This window comes from Culex pipiens, chromosome 3, assembly GCF_016801865.2.
Source record: "Culex pipiens pallens isolate TS chromosome 3, TS_CPP_V2, whole genome shotgun sequence".
NCBI lineage: Eukaryota > Metazoa > Arthropoda > Insecta > Diptera > Culicidae > Culex > Culex pipiens.
The window spans coordinates 59091644-59111736 of NC_068939.1; the positions used below are offsets into that span (position 1 = coordinate 59091644).

Below are 20093 nucleotides of genomic sequence, written 5' to 3' on the forward strand. Positions count from 1 at the left end.
GTTTTGCCAAGATCTAGGGATGTGCGGCAGCAACTCATCACTGTCAGTTACATCTTGACGAGCTCTGGCTCAACTCCATGCCAGCAAGCTTGTGTGCACCATGACCTTAATCCTTGCGCCAGGTATTTGCCCAGCTAGGGCAACAATGAACTGCAAATTTTACACAGTAAAGCATTCAAAGTGCATCCCTAGGCACTGTTTGGATGAGTTCTTTTGATCTTCGCTTCCAGCACCTGAGGGCATCTCACAAAGATGTCGGATCCTTGGGATCCCCTCTGTCCCCGTTTTTGCACGTGCTCGTGTTTCTTTCGTCATCATCGTCACAGTCTGCAGCACGAACGCCTTCAGCAGTGTGTCTTCTGTCAAATGTTCTGACGACGACGGTGACGGTGTTCTGAGGCTACCAACGGAACGGACGGAATTGTTCAATTTGCTGCTAGGCGGCCGGGAGGAGAGCGGACGTGGCAATTTGTGACGACGACGACGTCGTCGGTGGCTGCTGCAGAACGGAAACGCACAACGGAAAAAGGCCCACAGCGATGATCGTCATCGAACCGGGACAGGACGTCACAACTGCGCAAAACTGGTCGGAGTTAGGAACCGTTAGGTTGAGATGATTTGGAATTAAACTTTTATCGTTCAAACAAAATTCTTGGAAGCTCTTCCAGCAAAATTTGTGTTTAAAAAAGTCATAATTGAAATCTAACATTACAAATTAAATTAACTTATATAAGTTATAAAAAAACGTAAACGGGGTAAGATGATATTATGTGAGCAGCAACTCTTTGTTTGTAAACTTACATCGGCCCTTTTACATTGCTTTGTTAGAAATTCTCTTATTTTAATGTCCAAACAGTTAACAGTATAAGATTTCCCAAGGAGATTTTGGTGTCTATCGATTCCTTACACCATAACGCACCTCTGAGCAAAAAAATAAAAAAATCGCTGATGTAGTTTTCGAGCCCTTTAACAGCCCTTTTATAGCCCTTTTAAGATGTTACATCCTATTTTTAATAAGAACTTTGCTTTATATGACTGTCAAGTATCTCTGAGCCAAGTTTCAGAAGGTTGGCTGATGTAGTTCTCGAGATACAGCCATTTTAAAATGTTTTTTTCGACTTTTTCTAATAAAATCTATAAAATCAATACAATTTCAACACATTAAAGAATATGCATTTCAAGATAATGATAAATTTTGCTTCATATGACTTTTGAGTATCTCTGAACCAAATTTCGCAAAGTTTGCTGATGTAGTTCTCGAGATACAGTCATTTTAAAATATTTTTTCGACTTTTTCTTAGAAAATCTATATGATCGGTGTGAAACACAAACGACAAATTGTTCAAGAAATTTCAAAATTTCAATGCAAAAACAAATGCATTAAACCCTCTAATACCCCCCTTCTTTATTTTTTTTTTGTGTTTAGGAGGTCTTTTTGAGCATTTTTTTTTCTACGAAAATACTCCTCTAGTTTTTTGGGTAATTCTCCGCCAACTCACACAGCAGTTGCCCCGACCCCTCTTCGATTTGCGTGAAACTTTGTCCTAAGGGGTAACTTTTGTCCCTGATCACGAATCCGAGGTCCGTTTTTTGATATCTCGTGACGGAGGGGCGGTACGACCCCTTCCATTTTTGAACATGCGAAAAAAGAGGTGTTTTCAATAATTTGCAGCCTGAAACGGTGATGAGATGGTGTCAAAGGGACTTTTATGTAAAATTAGATGCCCGGTTTGATGGCGTACTCAGAATTCTGAAAAAACGTATTTTTCATCGAAAAAAAAACACTAAACAAGTTTTAAAAATTCTACCATTTTCCGTTACTCGGCTGTACAATTTTTTGGAACACGTCATTTTAAGAGAAACTTAATGTTCTTTTCTAATCTACATTAACCCAAAAGAGTATTTTTTTCATTTAGAACAAAAATTTTCATTTTAAAATTTTGTGTTTTTTGTAACTTTGCAGGGTTATTTTTTAGAGTGTAACAATGTTCTACAAAGTTGTAGAGCAGACAATTACAAAAAAATGATATATAAACATAAGGGGTTTGCTTGGAAACATCACGGGTTATCGCGATTTTACGATTTTTTTTTGAAAAAGTTTCATATTGCGTTTTACTTTGTTTCGTCGTCCGTGTCTGCGCGGGTGATGATGAACGGCCATGATCGACGACGACCAACTTTTTCAAAACTAATTACTTTTGCCTTTCAAGTTTATTCATGTTTTTTTTTAGTCTGGTACAATACCAAAGATTGGAAATTCAAATTTCAGTGAAAAATACTTTTGTTAAAGAATGGGTTATTTGTCAGGGTAAATTCTTTCCTGAGTCCAGATTTGCATTTTGTTTTTACAAATACACAATTTTTGTATGGACAGATGACAAAATTGTATTGAAATTTATATGGATTAACTATTGCCGTAAAATGTACTTTTTGCTTGTGACCTCTTTTTATTTTTAGGCCTTTCTGACTCATTTTGGATTTATGGTTTATAGTAAAGAGAAAAATAACTGTTTTATATGATCGTTGCAGATCGTTTCCTCTAAAAATGTGTAAATTCACCACTTTTTCAGTGGCTTGCCCCTTTTCAGTCTTTATTGAGGTAAAATTACATCATAAAGAGGTCTCATTACAACTTATTATTTTACCACTCTGCAATTTAATACTTTTTTTTTACTAAGAACGTTGACGTTACTCCTTAACAGAAGTTTAATATGTCAGGGCAACATTTTCATTTGTGTGTTGCCAATGATCAAATTGTTATCAAAAATGTAAAATCTATTTTATAATTTCTTTAAAATGTTAAAATTTATGCAATTCTATTTAGGCCGTTGCAAATTTTTCCCATGATTTTTCAGACCAATTTTGAAGGGGAGAGGGGGGGGGGGGTCAACATAAAACTTGAAAAATATTTGCAATGGCTTTAAAATGAATTAATTTGTTAACTGACATTTTCCATCAGCCGCTTGAGATGAAAAACTAAACTTTTTCAATAATACAAAATAGTTCAGAGCCACAATCATCCCATATATTTGGAACACACACAAACTGTAAACATTCTTGAGGCAATTTGTCAATAGTTCCCTGAAAAGTGTTCACGTGGTTTATGGATCGTCCCTTTTATTTGGTTCTTTGTAGCTAATTATAATACCAAAATATTTCATACATTTTCCACAGTAATTTCGAACAAATTAACTCTGGATTCATGATTATACAGTTCAACAAATTCTGAAAATCTTTAAGATGCACATCATTAAAGAATCATAATTTTAGAGCATTCTTCTTTGATTAACAAGTCGTCAGCTGTGTGCTATCTTGTGACAACGACCATTTAGTACTATTCGAGAAAATCGATTTTTAAAGTTTGATAATAAATATTTTCAAAACTATGAATGATAGAGCCAAACCTTTTGAAGTAATCGGTTCGTATACTATCGCTGAACAAACGCTCCAAGTTTCAACTAATTTGGTTACTCCAGTTAAGAGATACAGTAAATTATGTAATCAAAAATCTGAAAAGCACGTGTCACAAGTGTGTTTCGAAAGTAAAATTGTACTACGTGTCACAAGTGTGCACAGAATTCCCATACAAACTAAAATAGGCTTAAATCAATAGTTTAACCGACTTAATCAGTATATTTTCAAAAACAAAAGATTGCATTGCCTTTAGAAAGTGTGTATCAACATAAATTTGTGAAAAACAAGAAAAATTTTCCACATTTTCCAACAACATGTATGACGTGTCACAAGTGTGCACGATCATTTTGATGATAAATTGGTCTATGTCACAAGTGTGTATTGCAATATCCGGGAAACGGAAGCGAGTTTCCAAAATCGGGTTAAAGCATCTTGTAGTGTTTGGTAAGTATAGCAAAACGTCATCATTAACTCATTTTCGACCAAAATGGTCTATGTCACAAGATAGCACACAGCTGACGAAGTGTTTTAGAATAATATGGGTTTTCATCATTTAAAAAAAAAATAACAATTTTAATTTTATATTGATTGTTGAGCTTTTTATCTAGCATTAAAAATGATTAATTTAACATTATTTAAAGTCACACCATCCAACAGTACAATTCAATGTTCGCTTTTGGTGGTGACTCGCCATCATTGACGGTGACAGCCACGAACAAAAAAAAAATAGCTGCCGAAAAAAAGCACACCCGGCAGAGATGCGAAGGCGAAAATTTGAAAGGAAAAACCGCCGGATGCCGCATAGAAAAGGGCACTTTTCTCTGCTTTTGGCAGTTTGGTGATGGCTATTTTTCTCTCACGCTCTTTCGATCTAAACAAGTACGTAAGGACTCGCTTGGTGGCGGAGCACGTCTCGTCCCGGTGATGTCTCTTTTGGGACTCATATTGCTCTGGATGCTGGATGGTGATGCCATCACGCAAGATGTTCTTTTGACCGGCAGCAGTTGGCCGTGGCAGCCAAGTGACTAGTCGCTCTTACCAAATTCAATGGATGGCAAGGGATTCTTACGCACGTATGGATTCAGGAATGTTGTCGATGGTTTTTTTTAATTGAATTGGCTAGTCGGAATAAATCCAGTTATACATTACTGCTTGTGATCTTTTTATTGTTTTTCATTCAGTGATACTAAAAAAACATAGCACAAAAGATCATGTGTTGAAACAATTTGTAAAATGATGCAATATTTTGAAACCGTTTCACTAAATATTTGTAAGCTGATTAATTTTAATCAGATTCCACGGATGCAAATGTATTATAAAAGAGACATTATTGAAAAAATGAGAAAAAGCTTCAGACTACACGTTTTTTTGTCGCAGCATAATTTCCACTTCTCGCCTGTTGTAACTCATTTTTTGCTCCATCTCGTTTAATCAAAAAGCCGTGAATAATATGTGGAAAATGCTCTCGTTTCCGGAATTAAACCGACAAAAAAAAATCATTTTAATAATTTTAGTCACCCGTTATGGCACCACTGCCCCCACCGCTCCCAGTGCTCCAAGCCAGCCAGTCTCCCGTAAGCCACAAAATCGGTTCATTTTCGCTCGAAAAGCTCCCGAAAGTGCTTCGCTTTTTATCGCATTCAAGTATGATAAAAATTTAATGTCCACACGACGACGGCGGCAACCCCATTATAGGCTCTCCTAAAAATTAACGATTTCACAGGACTAGTCCGAGTTTAATTAGTCATCGCTGGCCTGGCCTGCCTCTTTGTGTGCAGAGTGTGTCCGTCATTATATTATGACCTGGCCCGTTTTGCGTCTTTCGATGACCTGCCCACCCCGGCAAAGAAGCCATTATTGTCCCCGGGGAAAAGCCGTCCCGGCGAGGGTCACTGGGGGTCGCAGAGAGAAAAAAAAGTTCGTTTCATCCTAGAAGAAAAAGTACAAAAAATGAAAAAAAAAAGTTCCGAATAACGACCGGCGGAAGTTCTGCATGACGTGCCACGAACTGCCTTGCCCTCACCCAGCAACTCCATACGGGTACTTCCTCGCGGCAGTGCCAGCGGGAACGTTTGGTCGAACATTAAAAAAAATACATTCATCAGCCAGCAACGGTCACTCTCGTTTCTGTATTTTTGATGCAAAAACTTGCGCACCCTTTTTTTAACATTTTTAAAAATTCAGCTGAACAGGTGTTCACAGCTGCGTAGGCTTGCCCTCACAGAAAAAAATTGTGTAAATTTGGAAGCTTTAATTTTGGAAGGTTGAATATTACTCCTTTTATGATGTAATTTTACCTCAATTAAGACTGAAAAAGTGACATTACACCAGAAAAGTGGTAAAAATACACATTTTCAGAGGTAAAATTACACATTTTTTCTGACATAAAAGATGTACCCCTTCCCAGATGTAATATTACCATGATTTTTTTTTCTGTGCTGTTTGGCAGTGCTGCACACGTGGGATTGCCACTCTTCCCGAGCGTCGTGCACCGAGCTGGAACTGCAAGTACCTGACTGGCATTTGCATTATTGGCAAAAGTCGTTACAGGAATGTGGCGAATAATTGGTGGTGTATCGCGTAATGATTTAATGTCGTGTTTCGGTGGGGCAACCTAATTGTTAAATGGGCAACACCAGTAATTAAAAGCTGTGTATGTTGTAATCTGGGAAAATTGATCAAATGAGTGAATTTCAGGAATTTAAACGAAACTTGATTTGCCCCGAAATGCAAAGTTGTCCCATGTGAAATTTTGTCATCGAAATTTTAAAAGTGTAGTTTGTATCAGACTTGGATTATGCTGATACAAGTACATATCTCAGTCCGGGGTATTGGGTAGTGACAGCACAAAGGCTGCTCCCAATACACAGTGGTCCAGATCGCAAAATTAAGTGGAAAATGGATTTTCCGAAAAATGTGATGTTTTGGAGTTTTGGTGCATATAAGAAGGGGCATCTTTTGGTTTGGTTGAAGATAAGGGTGGTTCACGAGTAGGGTGATTTTGAAAATCTAACTTTTCAGAAATATTTTTGGGATTTTTTTCGACTTCTAGAAAGTTGTTGAGCTTGTCAATCCAAGCAACTTTGTCGAAGACAAAAAAATTTTATTTCTTAATATACGCCCTTTACGACCAAATTTGTAGAAAGCATCTGAGCAGACCTTCAAAAATCAGATTTTTTAACGTAGCAATTAAGGGTTAAGTTTTACAGAAAAGTGATGTTCGTGACACTTTTAGAGCTCTATACATTTTTTTATTTTTTGTCAACTCAATTTGGACTTAGCAGTCAAAAGTTAAGCCATTTTAAAATAAAAAAAAGATGCAAATTTTAAACATAAATATCTCGAAAAAGGCCAATTTTTAGGCGCCAGGTTGCATTCGAAATAGGAAATCTAGAACTATAAACAATGAATAAATCCCAGCGTTTTTTTTCTTGAAACTCGAGATATCTTCCTTTGAAAATGTCTAATTTTCGAGGGAAAACCACCCTAACGTAATTCGAAAATTGTCCAGCTATATGTTTTTCCATGTAGTTTTCCTCGCTGAATCTGAATCTGCCCTCAGAATTGAGCCAAAGCGTCAAAAAATTGAATTTTGGTCATATTTTGGAATTCTATGTAAAATTATCATAAATCCGATTTTTTTCTGTGAGTTTATCCATCCTTTCAGTAATGAACATTTCTTCAAAAAAAAAAAAAACAGAATAACTTCCGAAACATTTTTTGAGGACTTTTCCATTTCCTTAAAAAATATAAGTTTTTGTAATAACAGTTTGTAATAATATTGTGAGTGATTCCGTTCCTTCAAAAAAAGGTCGACTTCTGAAATATGTTGGAAGTTTATTTTTAAACAACATTTTTGTTTTTGTAAGTTTTCCATTCTTTCAAACATGAACAGTTTGTAAAAAAAGGTCATCTTCTGAAATACTTTTTAAGGTTTTTTTTAAACAAACTGTTCTTGCCAGTCGTAATGTTTTTGTAAAATTTTCAATCCTTTGAATTATGAGTAATTCTTTCAAATAAAGTTCGACTTCTGAAATATTTTGGAAGTTTATTTTTAAACAACCTTTTCTTGTCAGTCGTAATGTTTATGTGAATTTTTCCATGCTTTAAAATATTTTTTTAAGTTTTTATTTTATTTTTAAAAGCAACCTTTTCTTGTTTGTGGTTATATTTGTGTGAGTTTTTCCAATCTTTCAAATACTGCCAATGAGCAATTTTTAAGAAGAAAAAGTTCAACTTCTTAAATGTTTTAGAAGTTTATTTTTAAAAACTTATTCTGGACTGTTGTGTGATTTTTTTTTTCAAATATGAGTGGTTCTTTTTTTAAATACTTCTTCTAAAATATTTTGCATATTTTGATTTTATTTATACAAAAAAAAATGGTTGGAATATTTTTTTCCATTCTTTCAAATATAAACAGTTCCGACAAGAGAAAAAGTATTGCTTCTTTTATATTGTTGCATGTTTTCTATCCTTTTTCAACATTAGATCCTTAGAAAAATTTTACTTCTAAAATATATCTGTATATTTAAAACTTTCCGATTATATTTATAACATATTTTTAAAGATAACCAAACTTCAGGACAATGACCAACCAAATAAATCGTGTTTGTTATTGTTTACATTGCGTGCTCTCGTTTTTGTTTATTCAAGGTCAAACATTAAAACGCGTTTTTCTCGGAACGTGCGACAAGTTAGCACCACAGCGTCGATTTGGATGATCTGAAAAAACTTCTTTGCAAACTCAAAGGAAAGTCCCAAGAAGTCTCACGAAACGAAATTTTTGTACTTTGTTTGACTTTAAACTAGCCAAATTTTGAAACTAATATACCTAACATAGATCATGTTCTGATCATAGTCCTTAATCCAAATTTCCGTCTTGTTTCATCTTTATCCAGTAGCCAACTGTTTCCTCTCTTAAAAGAGACCAATTCCAACCTGGTTGAAGATCTGGACAATAGTTCCGTTCCCGGCAGGTACAAAGCAAAAACTGGTACATGCCCAAAACGGGACCGTCGAACAGCTGCCACCACATTCGGCGTTAGACAGAGAACTTTCGGACAAAAGCCTTCTCCGAAGCAGCATCCAAAAAAAGAAAGGGATATTGGTAAGAAACGGTTGGCTGTTGGCTGAGTCTGAGGTATTCCGTTGAACCGGCCTCCTTTTTTTGCTTTCGGGAAGGCAGGTGATCCTTGAATAATAGAAAGCCTCGAGCCTTAATTTACTCAAAGCCGTCTGTCGGAGTGTCCCTTCGTGGGTGAGGCAAATTTCGAAATGGGACAGCAAATGAAGGCAGCGCCGAAAAAGGAAAAAACGAACCTTATTTTTCATCTTTCTGGTTGGGGTCCCTGCCTACAACCTGGCACACGAACTCGAACGAACCGCCTGGCAGGTGAGGTGCGGCACATGACAGCAGCTGCCGGATAGAAAAATGATGATTTTTATTAGATACAAAACACAACATTGTGACGGGACTGGGGGCCCGGCAGATGGCAGCAGCAGGTAGCGACGCTCTGATCAACCTTGAGCGACTTGTATGGATGGGTGGGCCCGGTGAACGGACGGTGCGCGACGTTTTATGTTGTGCTCATGTTAATTTCTCCTGGGTGACCTGCCTCCCTTTTTTTCTGTTAGATATTTGGAGCAAAAACGCGAGCGGATGTTTTGACATTGGACACCGGCAGATGCTTCGTTTTCATCGTTGGTTTTCGCTGGGTGACTAATTGATGCTGGAGCGAATTATGAATTTGACGAATTTGTTTAAAATTTGTTTTTCAAAATTAAAATATGTTTGCTTCCATAGTACAGACGCTCTTTTGATTCTAAAACAATTGTGTTTGAAATTTCATTTAAAATATTGGTCGAGATATAAAAAAATTACATAGCCTGGAGATATTTAGGAAACAGATATATTTAACTTTAACATGTCAAACGAATCTGTTTAATATTTAATAATAATTTGTTAAAACAATATATAATTGGGATTTTTTTTATAAATAAGAGTGTCACCCAAAAATTTTACATCGAAATTCTCTATAAAAAAAAAACAACAACTTTTTTTTATTCTTACAGAAGATAATTTCGGAGACTTATAACATCATGCATCCACTTGACTCGTTATGAAATGCAAGCTTGGGTTACACGGTGTTATCTTAAATTATACTCGTTCAAAACAAACTTGTATCAAATCATTTAAATAATCCATTTATTTGGTTATGTTGATTAGTGAAGCAAAAGGAAACACCATGATAACTACCCAAAAAATGTGATTTTTAAATTCAGACCTAACATTTGAAAACGTCCAAAAATGCTTTTACAGCGGAATTGAGGGTCACTGTGCTGTGATTTGAGTTATTAACCCTGTACAACCAACCCCGCCTCTAGATGGGCTTTGATATAAAAATAACCAAAAATCAATTGTCCACTAATTTTTGACTCTGAAAAGCATTGGAAAATTTTTTTTTAGAAAATTATGGGGTTGACTTGTTTTATGTGACTTTGATAATGTTTTTAAAAATGTTTTTTTTGGGTCAACTTTGGCTGTGTTTTCACTAACATTTCTTATATTTAAGTAAATAGAAGTATGCAGTAATTTTGTAGTGTTTTGTAGAGCAGAAAATGTGAAAATCAATAAAAATTTGAAAAACTACTGTAGAAAAATGAAAAAATAGAAATGCAAAATGTAATGAAAGGAAGTGGTAAAATAGGACAAATACTACCAAAAATAAAAATAAACTAAACAAGATAAATGAAAATTGAATACTAAAAATAAAACAAGAAAAACATAAAACAAGAAAAATAAAGTTTTTCGTAGAACAAAAGTTGCTCAAAATGACCTTCAAAACACGGAAAAAACAAAACATTCCGATGATAAAATTTGGGCAGTAAAGGGTTAACTGGCAGACTACCATGTAATAAAATAAATTCTGGAAACCTTTGCATAAGTATTTGTAAGTAACAGTGTTGCCAGTCACTCATACAAGGCTCTATACATTTTTGACAACTGTCGATACAAAAATTGTATGTTAAAATTCGAATAGTTTTAGACGTTGATGAGGACTTTTTTGAAAAAAAAATGGTGCATAGAAAAAAAATTGCCGGTTTTTACAATTTTACAAAATCCATATTCTAGAATCATGAAAAAAGGTGTTAGGGGACACAACCCCTATTTTTTGAGCTCAGGAAAAAGTATAGGTTCTGTTTCTATTGGCACCTTAAATTGTAACTTCAAAATTATCTATTTTTAGTGTAAAATTGCTGAATAGTTCTGAAAATACAGTTCGTTTAATGATTTGAACTATTTTTTTTAGATAATCATGACCTTTAGAGAGTCTTACAATGTTCCTATTTTTCAGTGTTTTCATGGTCAAAATAAAATAATTATTAAAATCTCTCGAACCACATTAAAAAATAGTTTTGAACAATTCTCTACCAGGAACACTCGGCTGAAGAGGCGACGTTTTGAAACATTTTGTAATACACTGGGAACCCAAATGCTTAGTTTTCTTGTATTGATTTTAAACATGGCTGGCGAGTAGGAGTAGGAAAACGTGGAGTCAGTGGCGGTTTTTTTTACCGATTTCCTTTATTTTTTGTTTTTCTATCAGAAAAACTTAAACATTGACGAGCAATTCCAGCCCAAAACAGGATTTTTTTAGGTACTTTTTTCTCGACCCTCTCCGATTTCAATGAAACTTTGTAGACATGTTATCCTAGGCCTATAAAAGCTATTTTTGTGTATATGGAGCTAGTACACTCGATAATGACATTTGAGAAGGGCGTAAATGTTTTAAATATTTTTGTATTTCGTAATTTAAATATTGCTGTATCTCGAAGCCGTTGCATCGTATCAAAAAGTGGTCAAAGACAAACTTGTAGGAAATTTGACGGGCTTTCCGAAAAAAATACACTGAAAGAAAACAACACGCCACTTTTATGAGATTTTTTGATTTTTAAGTTTAAAAGTCAAATTTGAAGGTGAGCCCACGATTTTTTTTCGTTCAAAATTTTTGTGAAAATAGCCTAAGATGTTACAAAAAGACTCACGAAAAATGCAGGATGGAGCAACTCACCTAAAAAAATACAAAAATCATTTACTGAAACTGTTTTTTTCAAAAGTGCTCTAAACGTCAAAATTTTCAAAAACCGAATTCGAGAGTCGATTCTCCAGACAATTTTACATAAAAGTCTCCATATTGACCATTGTCCTAAGTCGAATCCTTGTGAAGTTACAGCGGCTTTAAAAATAAAAATGTTGAAAAAATAGGTTTTTTGATGGTTTTTGGCAATTTCTATATGACAGACTTAATTTTTCAAATTTCCCATAAGTTTGTCTTTGACCACATTTCAATTGGATGTATGGGCTTACAGATATAAGCTAATTACATTGCTCATAACTGAAAACATAATATTTTTTCAGTGTAGTGTAGTAACCTGGATAGTAAATTAGCTTATATCTGCAAGCCCATGCATCCAATTGAAATGTGGTCAAAGACAAACTTATAGGAAATTGGACGAGCTTTCCGGTAAAAATATTTTCGAGACTGAAAAATCAAGTCTGTCATATAGAAATTGCCAAAAACCATCAAAAACCCATTTTTTCAACATTTTTATTTTTAAAACCGCTGTAACTTCACAAGGATTCGACTTAGGACAATGGTCAATATGGAGACTTTTATGTAAAATTGTCTGGAGAATCGACTCTCGAATTCGGTTTTTGAAAATTTTGACGTTTAGAGCACTTTTGGAAAAACAGTTTCAGTAAATGATTTTTGTATTTTTTTAGGTGAGTTGCTCCATCCTGCATTTTTCGTGAGTCTTTTTGTAACATCTTAGGCTATTTTCACAAAAAATTTGAACGAAAAAAAATCGTGGGCTCACCTTCAAATTTGACTTTTAAACTTAAAAATCAAAAAATCTCATAAAAGTGGCGTGTTTTTTTCTTTCAGTGTATTTTTTTCGGAAAGCCCGTCAAATTTCCTACAAGTTTGTCTTTGACCACTTTTTGATACAATGCAACGGCTTCGAGATACAGCAATATTTAAATTACGAAATACAAAAATATTTAAAACACTTACGCCCTTCTCAAATGTCATTATCGAGTGTAACTGGCCCCATATACACAAAAATGGCTTTTATAGGCCTAGGATAACATGTCTACAAAGTTTCATTGAAATCGGAGAGGGTCGGGTACAACCGATTCCCTATTTGACATGGAATTGCTCTGACATAGTCCTATTTTTTATAGAATTATAAACCCTTCTAAATCTTTTTTTAGAATTATAAACCCTTCTAAATGTAGTTTAATACTACACCATGGCTTTGTGGTGTTAAAAATTATTACTCGAAAAAGAAACAAATCTGAAAGAAACACCAACTAAGTTCACAAACTCCATTGTGGTCACCTTTCCGCAATAAGAACGTAATTAAAATTTTCCCGTCTTCTGCACCATAAGGAGTACGTTTGCTCGCCGTGCGTGGTTTTCTCGCTCTCAGGTTGGAACAAACTTAATCCAATTTGGAACCTCCAAGGACCGAGCGTCGACGAGAGTTCTGCGCCCGGCCCGGCTATGCAGCGCAAAAGAGGTCCTGTGAGGATTTGTTCCTTTCTGAAAAAAGGGATTCTATTTACCAGGTGGATTCCGGCGCGCACACATACGATGTTGGCAAAGTATACACATGTGTGTGTAGCTTTTTCGGCACAGAAAAGCTCTCTTTCATTGAGGCACCTGGCGTGCTTTCAAAAGGTGAATGTGCGGAATGTTGGCAAACGGTTGGTAGAATTATATTTGGATGATGAAAAAGTGTGTGTGTGTTTTTTTGTTGCTTCTTTCAGTCTTACTTTCATACAATTGCCGGAATGTTTCTTTTTCGACAATTGTTTGATTTACTGAAAGGAATGAAAGCCAACCAAACTGAATTTGTAAATTGGAATGTGGATTCTGTACTTTGTGGAATTTTTCTTGAGCTCATAACTGCTGTAGAGAATAACATGTTCTTCAACAGAATTAAGTGGTTTATTTTGCGGAACTCGTTATTAAACAACGAATGTGATTTTAAGCCATTTGAATTTTTAATTTGGTTTAATACAGTTTTATTTGTAACTTTGAAAAAACATATTATTCTACCTGGATAGTATTTCCAGCTTTCCAGCAAGTTGGTCACTTTCTGGAACCACCAGAAAATCACCTGCATAATATTAACATGCATTAATAACGATCCACTTTCTGGGGACCCATAACAGATTTCACGTATGCGTTTCGGGGGTCCTTTTCTTACTTCGTTTTACCTGCTCTGGATGTTTCTCTGGGAGCAATTGGCCAGCTGCTGCTCCTTTTTCAACTCAATTTAATCCAGCTTGAGGCGAACCAGGGGAATGAAAATACTGCGAGGACCGTCCAATTTGGGAATACTGTTCAAACATTTCAGAAGGACTAATTGACTCAAAAAATGTCATTGTTTACAAAAATGCATTTTTTTTAAACTTTTTCAGACTCGCAGAAAATATTTCACTTAGACCTTTTTCAAACCTTTCTCGAGCACTTGTTTATCATTGTTTTCGTTGCGCTTTTCTTGCGCTCACTTTACGACCATCGTTTATCTTGGGTCCACAGAAATCGGCCAAAAAGAGGTGCAGGAAAAAAATATTCATTTAAACAGTCGCCGGGCTCTCGAGGGATTTGCGGTTTACACCTGCCGTACCTGTTTATTTTTTCGGGTTCTCTTTTGGGGCGCTCTCCACTTAGAGAGCCGATTGCTTCAATCCATTTCAACCAAGGGCTGTGTGTGTGTGATTGTGTGTATTTGGCCATTTCTGAATAATGACGAACGACCACCAGGAATCGGGATGTCCACCGAGAGAAAAAAAAACCGAGAGAAGTTTTTAGTACATCTTAACAAATCTGTAGAAAAAGTAAAAATTGTTTGCTTAATAATTTTTGAATGTGTTGATAAACACGATGGAGAAAATAACTCTGGAACTCTCAAAGGATCATCAAAGAGTAAACGATAATTTCATTTTACACTGTTTTCAAGCGCTGGTCGTCGCACAATCTGGTGCTTTTACCGTTTTATCTAAGAATGCAAGTTTTTGAAATTTTCCCATGAAAATCTTGATTTTTTTTATTAGTTGAGCTCTCAGTACTTTGTAAAACTCTTTCGAAGAGTATTTTTCAATCGATGGTGAATTTGATTCAGCTATGATTCCAAATTTACGAACTTAGTAGAACTTATTTTTGACATTTTCTGTAATCTGTTTCTCATTTGGGTGTGCAATTTCGGTTAAATCCAGCTTACACCAACTTCTCAACAGAACACCTGGAAACCCCAAGTCCGAGATACGAAGCCACATGCGTATTGTGTATCACTTCTCTGATTACCAGGTAGGCACACACGTTGATTACAACAACGGCATTTCTGCTGGGTGCTGCCTGAGCCTGATAATAACTGTCTGGAGACGGCCGGTCCTTTCCTTGAAGCAGGACCAGCTGTTTGTGTATCGACCACACTTCTCCGGACTGTACGGCATCATCATCATCATCATCCTCAGCCGATGGAGATAGGGACGGAGTTTGCCGACAGTCAACACGACACCGGCTCAGCTCTTCGGTCAACAACGGTTAAAAGATACTTTTGCACAGAAAGGGACTGTGCTGTTTTGTTGTTTGAAATTGAAACCGTTTCTGATGAGGTGTGTGTGGAAGGATCCTGGCTACTGATTTGGGCGGACATTAGACATGGGGGACTCAATCAAGGTTGATTATACCCTGAACTGTTAGACTAATGAATACCAAACACTTTGAGTTATATGTTAACTAATGGACTACTTTATTTTCAATTAACCCGTAAACATTTTAGCATTACGCATCTCCTACATTCACCCAACCACTATCGTCACTTTCCATGTACGATACCTGTGACTGAGTTTCCGACAAGTTGCTCTCCGAGGAAAAACCATTAACCCGTCCGATCTGGTTAACCTTCCGCTGAAGACACGGAAATCCCCGAACTTGTTCTACCCCACCTGCTTCACCGTAACTCCCATCGAACGAACCGGACATGTCCGCACTGTACTGTAGTAGCTCCGACAGTTCCGCGTAGGAGCAGGTCATCACCGGAACCACCACGTCTTCCCCCATCCGGAGACGATCCACCAAATCTGCCAACTGCTCCGATGTCGCCGTCGTGCAGCACTTTAACCCGTTGCACTTGTACTGCCCGCAGGGACCACACCACTGGACGCTTTGTTCCAGCGCCTGGAGCAGGTCTTCGGTATCGCTGGTGTTCCGCTGCAGTAGGTCCTGCTCCCAGGCGTGGTACTCCAGCTCCTCTTCCTGATCAAGGGGCACGGTATCGTCCAGATAGTACGAACCGACCTCGGTGTAGTCGTTATCGAGGGCGTTTTCGTCCAGCGAGAGGAACGCCACGTCCGGAAAGTCCCGCGAGCGGTCCAAAAACATGGACACGGGAAGGTTGATCCGACGGACGCGGTACCACAGGCTGCGGAACCAGGGAGTTTGGCTGGGGTCCACGTTGAGTGAGCTGGCGTTGAGTGAAGAGTTCATCGTTGTGGATTTCGTTGTTGACTAGATTTGAATGTTGACTGGATTGTGAGTATTCTGCGGTGGAAGTACCTTTTATATCTCGAAAAGGTAGAGCAATTGAAGTATTCAATACCTACAAGCTTAATATATGTGTTACGATAAAGGTAAAGGTAAAAATAATAAGCAACAGATAGGTTTTTTTTCCAATTAGAAAGAATAATAGTTCTAATTGAAAATGTACAGATGTGTTCCAAGTGCTTTACCACGCCTTCATGATACATTTTGATACCTTTGAACCTAGACTTCTGAGCAACAAGCATTCATTCCACCGGAACTATGAACTATGATCACAATTTCAAAGATGACCCTGTTCAATCGAGCTGGAAACGAAACATTGTGATAGCTGCACTTACAAGCATTTCCCACACGTAAAAAAGCCCTAACTTGTTGCAGTGCTCCACCCAGGTGCACTCACAATGCAAGGAATCCGGAAAATTCCGGACCATATGGTTCGGTGCATTTTCAATACAATACTCGTTCCTGCTCACTGGGCACATTATGCACATCCTGCAGGAACCACACCACACATCAGACCAGACATTTGGTATTGCAATTGCACTCTCCTCCGGATCATACATCACATTGCACTCTCTATCTCCCCGTAGTAAGTATGTACTTGGAAAAAGGGGGTTCGCCCCCGCAAGTTTGGTCCTGGCTGTGGTGGCGGGGCGCAGTAGCTTTGTCAGAAAAGCATCAGGATAACTTTCAATAGATGATGGGGATATCCCCGGTTATTTCATGTTCATGACCGTCATGAACAAGAGCACACTACACACTCTCCGTGTATAATCCAACATTGCAGCATAATTTACGTTCACTGGCTGGGTTATGTATGGCCGTATGTGTGCATGCATATCAACCCCCCGAAAGCAAGTTGTAAAGTGCTCGCTTGATGGATATCTAAATTTGTTCCAGGGAACACGCGCCGGGCAGAGGTTTCGTTGATTTTCTAAACAAGTTTGATGTTTTATCTCAAATTATGCAAACTCTCTACAACAACTCTGCTCATGTTTTGAAAATTTTCAACCTTCCGGGAATAAACCTCTAACGTTAGCCTAAATGTGTTAGTCATATTTTCCCTTTTATGTTAGATTACATAAAAAATGGAAAATTATGGAAAACACAAAACAGACAAATCATTTGAACAAGACAGGAATCCTTTCTCATTTATTTCACAGTTCAACAGAAAATTTAAGACCGATTCTTAGCGAAGCTACACCAAAATGTCACTTTTTTCAATTTTCAATGTGATTTTTAAAATGAAAGATTTCATTTTTATTATGATCCAATAATTGCAATGTGCTTTAAATGCGTTTTCTTACCTCAAAAGCCAAAAATATTGACCAAATATGGTCTGCAAGCCATTGAATGGGAGAGGAGTTTTTTCATAAATCTGCTCCTTTCGTTGTCCCGTCACGAAAAGAAATGGCTGGCAAAAACTCAAATTTCAACCAATTCATTCAGTTCAAGGAGCAAAAGATTCGTTTTTTAATTTGTGATAATGTGTAGAAGAGCAAAAGTTTTTAAAAATCGAACTGGCAAAACTGTAGCGATTTTGGCAGTGTGCCTTTTAAAAGTCCAGTTTTATGATGTTGTCCCGTCACGCTACATTTTTATTTCAGGGGAAGCACAGGTTCATTCTGCATGATATTTCTTTGTAGGAAAATCTATTATCTTTCCAAATATGTAATAACATAGTGGGGTTTCTTCTTTTATTTTGCCACTACAGCCAAAACGCTGAAAAAAAACTGGGATTTTTTTTGAAAAGGAGCCGAAGAATCGGTCTAATACATTACACGCATTGATTTTTTTTGGTAACGATGTTATTATGTATTCCTTATGAAATAATGTAAATCATCAGTAATTAATGATTGTCAACCAGGCCAATGATTGCATCACAAATTCATAAAAAAAATGAGAGTCACACAAAAATAGGTTTATTCGGTTGAAATTAAAAATTAAAAAGCGTTACTTACAATTGAGTATAAACCCAACCAATTACACTTTACTGTAGTAATTAAAATACTCAATTCGCCCAGAAACATGTTTCAAAAGAGAATTTATCAAAACAATCATTTCAATATCAAAAGTATTGTTGTTTTTACGAAAGAGGATGCGCAATTTTAACAGAAAATTTCTCAAATTTCCAATAAATCCTTTATAACTTTTTTCCCTTATTTCTAATCACCTTGCGGGCTTGAGGAAAAATGTTCCCTGCATCATTTCCTATAAGAAATAATAAGATCTGAACCATAATTCATGTCCACGCAGAAATTTTGTCTCATGGGAAATATATTTGAAAGTGCTTTCTTCCTTCTTTATTTAATATGTTGATATAAAGTGAAATAATTTTTACAACTCCAGAAAAAATAATAAATAGAATAATTAAAAAAAAATTATACAGTTATGCCTCGGTTTAGCACTGCATATGGGGTTTAATTTAATACCAATAAATGAACGGGTTGTTTTTTTCATACATTTCGAATGTAATACCATTTTGCTATTGAAAATACATAAAATTTTCACAAAACTACATATTTTCGAAAAAATACTCCAAATTTCAGGGTTCAACGATATTTTTATCAAATGATCGGGATTTTTTTATACATTTCGAATGTAATAACAACATTTTTTGAAAATACTCAAAATTTAACTTTAAGTATTTTTTTCGAAAAAACATAGTTTTGTGAAAATTTGTAGTATTTTCAAAAAGTTGTTAGACCGTTGCAAATATTTTTTTAAGTTTATGTCGCCCCCCCTTCAAAATTGGTCCGAAAAATCAGGGGGCAAAAAAAATTTCTAAAAAATATCAAAATTTCAATGGAAATAGAAGTTTTATCAACTGAGAACAATCTAAATGCCTTTTTCTGCATTGATAATCATATTTAACATATTTGGACTCGTTTAAAAATATTTTAAACTTTTATGAAATTGCTTGAGACCGGCCCGTGGTTTAATGGCTACGACTCCCGCCTCATAAGCGGAAGGTTCCGGGTTCGATTCCCGACCGGTCTCCTTGAAATTATTCGACTATAATTGAACTTTGAATATGAACAAAAAACGCATGGAATCAGGTGGGATTCGAACTCACACCTTTGGGTTGGTAGTCAGATGCTCTAGCCACTCGGCCACCGAGGGGTTGACACCCCTTGAGTGAATTAATCCGTAGTGGTGAAATAATGTCACAAGGTCATTTACTATATAATACAACAATACCTTTCCCAACGATTCCCCTACACACACTACACACCATATTCTATAAATAACTCGAAGTGGTTGGTACGGTATGTCCTCACTTCTTCTTCTTCCCCTGATGATTCAATGAAATGTGGGTTCCGTTCATAGAATCTGTCTCTTGCGGTTAATGCAACGCAGTAGGCCGGGCCGCTTTAGTGAGTGTAATACATTTCGGGGGTTCTCGAAAGTACTGTAATCATTAATAATGACAAGAAAGAACTTGAGGCGTAATCTAACCATAAGTTCTTCCCGGATGCTTTCTTCGGACTGGCTGCGCTTGTGTTCGATTAGATTAGATTCGATTTAAACTTTTATGAAATTGCAATGTACAGCACCGCAAAAACTTTTTTTTCCCGCAAAAATAAATTTTTGGTCAGTACTTAGAAATTTAGGAAATCAATGATTGCAAAACAACTGGACAGGTGTATGATGCATTTTAAAACACTTTTTTCATTCAAATGTTGACACCGTGGCCTGTAATTTCAATTTTTAACTTTTTTTATTTTTTTGCCCCCCCCCCCCCCCTTGACTATGATCAGAGTCGAGGGACATAAACTTCAAAAAATATTTGCAACGGCCTTATCACATTTGAAAATTATGAAAAAATTCCGATCGTTTGATACCCATATTATAAAAAAATGAAATTTCGAGTATATTTTCGAAAATACGTAGTTTTTTTTTAAATTTTGAGTGTTTTCAATATAATTTATTGTCATTGGGTATCAAATGAATCGGTTTTTTTTCCCATACATTTCGAATGTAATACCATTTCGTTATTGAAAAAACTTATTAAATTTTCACAAAACTACATATTTTCGAAAAAAATACTCAAAATTTAAG

At 36.2% G+C, this 20093-nt stretch overlaps 1 protein-coding gene across 1 annotated transcript in view; it reads left to right on the forward strand.

The window, feature by feature from the left end:
* Nucleotides 1–20093, forward strand: part of LOC120417620 (protein scabrous) — a 93517-nt gene that overhangs the window by 45383 nt on the left and 28041 nt on the right. The window lies entirely within an intron of this gene.